The following is a 6,210-nucleotide window of genomic DNA, read 5'->3' as shown; positions in this document are numbered from 1 at the left end:
AAAACTGGGAAGTGAGGAAGTGATAAAAGACTGAGTTAGAAAAGGAGATGAACAAATGGAATGAAATTCCAGGGGATAAGAAATCCTGTTAAGTCTTGAGTGTTTGTATACCTAACATAATGAGATTAATCTGGATGCTATTGTAGGAAACTGCTTGGACCCAGTCTTGATATAAAGTTTATTTATAAAGTGAAAAGAAGATGCAGAAAGAAATCATATCTGAACTGCATTGATCTGACTCAAGCAGAGCCATACTACTACCTTTAACCCTCCTCCAAGGGAGTCTCCTGTTACTTCAACTGCCTGGAACACAGACTGCTCATTCTCATTAGCATCAAAAAGCCCAAAAGACTTTCTTAATCTTCCCATTTAAGACCTAACGCCCCAACCCCCCAGTTAATTTTGGTATATAAAGCTTTTATCTCTGGCTGTTGTACTCATCAATAAGCACTCAGGCTTATAACCTAAGCTGTGAACACACAAAAAAATTTTGTCTTTTCTTTTCTCCTGCTAATCTATTATCAATTAATTTGTACAAACTCAGTCACTGAACCCAAACTGGAAGAGAGTTTTCATCCCAATCCTATCAAGGCAGATAGCAGTGGCTGGTGTTGTGACTGTTCGGAGGGAAGAAGGAATGTTACAGGGTGCAGCCAAGAGGGGGGACCCCAAATGAGCATTTTAAAATGGGGTCCAGAACTTAAGGTGTCCAGGAGATTTTAAGATGTCTCCATCCCCCACCCCAGGGTGTGGGTTGGGGGAAGGGACAAATGAAGCAGGGCCATTGAGAGCTGTTTTGCATAGCAACAGCCTTGCAGCTAACCTCTGGGTTGGTCATTTAACATATCTATAGCCTTTAGCTGGTTGCATAGATATGTTAAGTAGCTGTGATCAGCTCTAAGACAGGGGAACAGAAGTAACTGGGGAGGGGCAGGTCCCCTGAGTTACAGCACCTGTGTGGGAGCTGGGAGAAGATTGGCTCCATGACATGGGGTGACACCTGCCCAGACCCACGATGGCGACCAGAAAAGCTGGAGAAGACAGCAGATTGAGGGCAAGTGTGCCCAAGTGTAGGAGGAGTCGGAAATGGGGCTGCAGAAGAAGATTGGCTCGGGGGATTTAAACACGGACACGGCAGCCATTGAGGGAGAAACCACGCGGCCTTGACAGAGTGGAGACTCCTGCAGCCCTGAGAGAGGGAGAACCATGCGGCAGCCTTGGAGGAGAGAACTATGCAGTTTTGGCAGAGGGGGGACTCTCCCTTCCTGCAGCCCTGAGAGAGAGAGGACCACATGCCTGGCAGACTGGGGACCCCCACAGCTTTAGAAGGGGGAACCACCACCTGGTTTTAGCAGAGATCCTGGTGACTCAGCCGAGGGTGCCGGGAATCCAGGGAGGTCTCCCAGTCGAGATGGAGTTCTAACTGAGAAGAACCAGAAGACTACTTAAGTCATGGACTTCTATTTCCTTTCCTGAGATACGGTACTCTGGACTGGGCAAAGGAGGGAAGGAAGGACTGTGTCTGTTTGTGGGTGTTTTAAGGGACTTTGGGATTTTGGTGAAGACATTAGGTCACTACTTTAAGTTAGTATAGCATTAAATAAACATTTTCTTTCCTTTTCACGAATCTCTGGCATTGAAAGACATCTTTCCTAGGGCGGCGGACATAACGGACTGGGGCCTTCTTTCAATAATAGTATATTGTCCCAGGCCCCCCCCTTGTGTGTTCTGTAACAGGAATGGATCTTGGAAAATTCAAGAACTCTCTCACTACTCTTGTCATTGATGCTTTGGAAGTTGGAGGCAGGACAGCCTTATTTGAAAATTACGTGGGCCTTGTTTTATACAATTCATCAATTAAAATAACAGACTGCTTGGCCACACCATCAACTACTAAAAGATTAGTAACCTCTTTCTTGATTGACTTCTGAGACATCACATTGTCCTGGTCAACACCCTGCCTCATGGACTCGCTTTCTCAGTCTCTTTGCTAGATCACCCTCTTCTCCTGATCTCTAAATTCTGGCATGCTCTAGGGCTCTGTCCTTGACTCTCCTACTTCCATCTCCCTCTCTCCCTTAGTGCATTCCCAGTCCCATAGCTTCAAACCCCAAATATTCATTAATGATGCTTATTAATTACTAAATGAACAATTCTAGCCCCAACTTTGTCTTGAGTCCAAAACTCACATATCGACAGGTGACCTAACATTTCTACTGGGATAACAGAAGGCATCTCAACTTTAACACATACTAAAGATATCCTTATGCCCTTCATACCCCAAGAACACCCTACCTCTTTCTCAGTTGTCCTTGTCAGCCCATCTGAGTAAATGGCTCCACAACTTATCAAGTTGCTCAGGCCAAAAATAACTTAGATGCTTCATTTGATTCTTCTGTTTTGTTTGATATGCCCTCTGCATATCAAATCCATCAGTATATTCTGCCATTCTATTAAAAAAAAGATTCCTAATCCTGTTACCAACCCACTCCCCCCCGCCCAGACAAGCCTCTATAATTTCTTGCCTGGGCTACTGCAGTACCTATTAACTACTTTCTGCCTGCATCTGTTTCCTCCCATAATTACACCATACACAACAGCCAACAGAGTGATTTAAAAAAAAAGAAAAGAAAAGTAAATATGTTCACTTCTACTACCCTGTATTAGCTCTACATGTTTCCCAAAGTCCTTACATGGCTTCCAAGTCCCAGGCTCCACAGGCACCTGCTTACCTCTTTAGCTCCCATTCCTCTCACTCCCCCTCTGGCCCTCACACCAGCCTCATAGCCTTCTCATTACTCTCCACATTGGCCACCCAACACCAGCACCCCCACCCACAGCCTTTCTTTCATTTGTCTCAACCCTCCAGAATCTTTGCAGGGCTCATTCTCAATTTCAAGCCTCTAATGGGCTATATCTGAACACACTATAAAAAGCAAACCGTACCACATCAAGCCAACCCAGTCACCTTGTTCCACTTTATTTTCTTCATAGTTTCTAATGCCACTTGAAACTGCATTTCAAATTTATTTGTTTATTTCTTTACTACCTGTCTTCCTCATGAGAATATAAGCCCCACGAACACAGTGACCACATCTATCTTTTTCATCCCTGTAGCCCCCAAACCTAGACTAGTTCCATCAACAAATAATATTGCTGAATTGATGAATAAATTAATGGTCAAAGTATAAATACATCCTTTATACTTTCATTCTTTCTTGTTGCTTTACATACTAAACTCAACTTCTACTGGCTTGCACAATTCAATCTGATTCTTCTTTGCATCCTGCAAGACATTTCTAAGTTGACCTATCTCTTATAGCCCATTATATGATATAAAACTGTATTTAAATAGTTGTCATAGTATACTGATGGTGAGATGCAGAAAATTATTTTAAAGTCAAATTTAAACATGTATATTCTCCAACCTACTCCACCATGTCAAAGAAGGAAAATTGAATTTGTCTTAAATGATTCTTGATAGATGAACAGGGCAAATATTTAATACCATATTAACCTTTTTGGTGTTCAAATTTACTGACTTTAAATTTATTCTCTCATAAAAGAAATTTCCAGGTAGAAAAGCCAGATTCTAACTACGGGGTAGGAAAAAAGTAGGTTTATAGTGGTTTGTATGGAAAATAATACAAAAACTAATAAATAATAATACAAGAATAAACTTTGTGTTTTACATGCTCACAACTGTAAACAGACTTTTGCTCCACCCTGTATACTCACTTTTCTTATTTCCATTTTAAAAATTAGGAATATTACTTGTCATGTGAGTAACCTCATTTATCAGCTTCTTCAAAACATTATTGTTCAAATAAATTATTTTTGCTCTTATAACTCAGTATGTTACTTTGCTTAATGAAAACACTAATACAAAACTGAAACAACCTGAGACACAAATATAACATAATGAAAATTAAATGTATTTTTCTCCAACTTTATTGAGGTATAATTGACTATAACATTGTGCAAGCTTAAAGTGTATGACTTATCGGTATAATACAATTATATATTGCAAAGTGATTGCCACCACAGCATTAGCTAACACCTGCATTGTCACATAATTTCTTTCTTTTTTTTTTTAGTGGTGAGAACATTTTGAATTTGCTCTTGTAGCAACATTGAAGTATGCAATACAGCATTACTGACTATAACTATTATATGTACCTTAGAGTCCAAGAACTTAGTCAATGTTTTAATTTAAATTTAAAATTATTCTTTAAATCAATTCATTAAATTAAATTTATTCATTAAATTATTTAATTTCAATTATAAAATCATAACTTTAAATGGTCAAAATAGAATTTAAATAGTAAAAAGAATTGCTTGTAATAATATAAGATTTTAATTGTAGAAATTTTTAATTTGCATAAAGATATTTATTTTCAATGTAGTTTAGAATCAAACTCTTTAGGTAGTTTGTTGACTAAAACAAAATTTTAATTATTTTTGAATAGGCTGTGCTCTTTTTATTTTGCTCAAACAGGCACAGAATCTCTAACTAAAATCAGACATTCCATGAAGGATAGTCTACCACCCTAAAAAAGTTACACATTGGGTTTTTTTTAAGCATTGGGTCATTTAAACATATGAAAAACTTAATATTTTAAGCTTTAGAGCGACTAGAGAAGAATTAATAATATTGGCCCTCAGATTCATTTTACTCAATTTGTTTTGTAGAACTATGATTTGGGTTTTGGGGATTCACACATGCTCTACCTTCTGCCGGGAATATTTTTCACCCTTGCCCTTACCTGGCTGGGCTGTATCCCTCTGTGCTGGCTTTCCTGGCCCCACAGCACCTGGGTTAGGGGTCCCTCCTGTGGATTCCCAAGGCACTCTTCCCTTCCCTTCCCTTCTCATATTTATGTTGTATTTTAATGGCTTATTTGCTTGTCTCTAACCCCCAATCTATTTTAAATTCGTTGCAGGCAGGACCTGATTATCTTCCTCAGCAAAGTAACTGTTGCAAAGTATCCTAATTGTTAGTTTGTTTTTTAATGAATCATTGAATTGAGTACCAGTTAATCACTTCAGTCACACTTACTGTACTAGAATGTAGCCCCAGTGCCCATTGTTTCCCCAGGAATCTAGAAATCAATGCACTCTTTTAGTCATTCATCAGGTTCTAACTACAGCAGCATCTATTTGATGAAAGTATTGATTAAGCATCAAATTTTTCTTTAAAAAGAACCTTTACATGTCCCTACCAAGGTATGCTGTTCTAGATTTCTTTTGCTTTAATATATTGTACCTGAAACTAAAGAAGCCTCAGAAAAACTTTATACCCCTCCCCTATCTACTTTACTAACTAAAGCATTTTAAGCCCATGATCCCTATTTTCCAAGAGATACAATGGGGGCAGGAGAACAATGTTAAGTCTATATAAAAGCAAAAAGCTATATAAAAACAACTCACCCCCCCCCCCCACACACACTCTTTTTAAAGTTCAACAGTATTTACAAGACATCATTCCAGTTTAGGACTTAAGAGAATGTCTATGTCACACTCTAGAATGAGTGAGATTCAACAAACTGATTTATATTTAATTCCAAGCTTAGGACTCAGTCAACATTCTAACAGTATTGGCTAGTGAGAGCATGGGGACAGTGTGGCCTGCCATGGCTGAAACCAGACCAAAAGCTGTGAGTGAAGGATGGCCGTGGGGGGTCACGGGCTGCCAAGGCCTCAATGTAAACACAGGTGTGAGGGAAGGAGCACAAGGGCTCTCCCCTCCAGCAGCTAAAGAAACACTGGCAGTCACGCTGTGGAGTCTGAATGCTCAATTTTGAAAATAGATTGTTTTTATGAAATTGAAACATCTAATTTTGCATGTTAATACATCCTCAATTTAAATGGTTCGTGAAGCACACCTGACCCTCTTATCATTGTTTTATATTGAAAAATTAAGAGATTGAAAAACAGACCATTTTTTTTTTCCCTGCTGAGCATCTCCCTGCTGAGTAAAGTAGCTGGAAGTTATTACCACCTCATTTGCTGGCATTTAGCAAAGATTCTTTTTATGGCTGCATGGAATTAATGCCACAAAAGCAATTTTTTTTTTGCCCAAGTCTGTTAAATGGCATAGTGAGCTTTTTAATGAATATGACATACATTATAATAAATGCATTAATAATAATATTTGTTGATAGATTCAAGAGGATTTGTTTTCATTTTTATGGTTTTGCTTTTTTGTAG

The 6,210-nt window shown here is 38.8% G+C and overlaps 1 protein-coding gene across 2 annotated transcripts in view; it reads right to left on the bottom strand.

The window, feature by feature from the left end:
- Positions 1–6,210, bottom strand: part of CFAP299 (cilia and flagella associated protein 299) — a 527,109-nt gene that overhangs the window by 413,943 nt on the left and 106,956 nt on the right. The window lies entirely within an intron of this gene.

This window comes from Phyllostomus discolor, chromosome 1, assembly GCF_004126475.2.
Source record: "Phyllostomus discolor isolate MPI-MPIP mPhyDis1 chromosome 1, mPhyDis1.pri.v3, whole genome shotgun sequence".
NCBI lineage: Eukaryota > Metazoa > Chordata > Mammalia > Chiroptera > Phyllostomidae > Phyllostomus > Phyllostomus discolor.
This window is presented reverse-complemented; position numbering and strand designations above follow the sequence as displayed.